This window comes from Python bivittatus, unplaced genomic scaffold (assembly GCF_059951505.1).
Source record: "Python bivittatus isolate LINGU-HERP-01145 unplaced genomic scaffold, Pbiv_v1 ctg000960_np1212, whole genome shotgun sequence".
NCBI classification, from domain to species: domain Eukaryota; kingdom Metazoa; phylum Chordata; class Lepidosauria; order Squamata; family Pythonidae; genus Python; species Python bivittatus.
In genome coordinates this window covers 7,747,713-7,748,866 of record NW_028277124.1, presented here as the reverse complement: position 1 = coordinate 7,748,866, position 1,154 = coordinate 7,747,713, and positions in this window count along the sequence as shown.

Genomic DNA, 1,154 nt, shown 5'->3' with positions numbered 1-1,154 from the left:
AGTGGCAGATGATAATATTTGTGGAAGTTTTTCTTCTATTTGCATTAAGCTTTCTAATCCTACGTGACTATGAGTTTAGGTGTTTGGTTGACTGGGGATATGGAAATGGTGGGCAGTTCTGCCTTGTTCAATATGGTTTGGGGATATACTATTTAGAGCAGTGTTTCTCAACCTGAGCAACTTTAAAATGGGTGGACTTCAACTCCCAGAATTCCCCAGCCAGTTGAAGTCCACCCATCTTAAAGTTGCCAAGGTTGAGAAGCACTGATTTAGAGGGTTGCAGTTCTCTGTCTCAACCGCTTCAGCCATTCTGGCATCAGTTTATATTTTAAAACTGCATGCTCCAACCTGGCGCATTCCAGCTTTGACACTGTCCTCTGATGATGATTAAAAGGCAGAGCACAAGCATATTACCTTTCCTCTGTTAGCTGCTTCTCACATTATATGGAAGAGAGGTGAAGGGCAGATTTATATTTTGTTATGGTAACTTGATGGCAACAGCAACGGGGCAACTTACAGGCCATATATTAAACCTATGAATTATGAATAGCAAGTTGCTTTGGTATGCAGCTGAATTAGCCTTTCCTGGGATGACCCGGCCCCAAGACAAGAAAGCACATTCAGGCTCTTTTGTGCTACTTTTGGGAAGAGGAAACTCTTCTTTTTCCATAAGCCTTTCGTTTTTGCTGCATCTTTTATGCTCTGTCTTATGCAGGTTGTGCATCTTTCCTTTCCTGCTTTTGAATTTGGCTTGCTGGACGTTGTTTCATTGTTGCATGTTTTGAAAATGCTGTGAATTAATATAAGCAATAATTTCACTATCAGTGATCATAATACCCCTGGAATCACTGACACTTGGCCATGTTTGCTCGCTTCCGATCGTCATAACGCAGTAAATAAACCAAGTAGGTGTAAGCAATGAAGGCGACACGTATTTCGAGGGTTGTTGCTACTTGGTACTGATTCACAAGAGTCCACTCTTCTCGCCTCAGCCTGGGGAGGGGGGGTCGCCTCCTGCTGAGCGCCGATAAAGGCTGACGGCTCTCTTCCGCAGTACGCGGCAGCGTGCATTGGCTCTCTCTAGGACCCGGGGGGATCTCTGTGTTGGTGTCCCCCCCCGTTCTCTGTGCAGGGTTGTAAATTCCTTCTGTCAA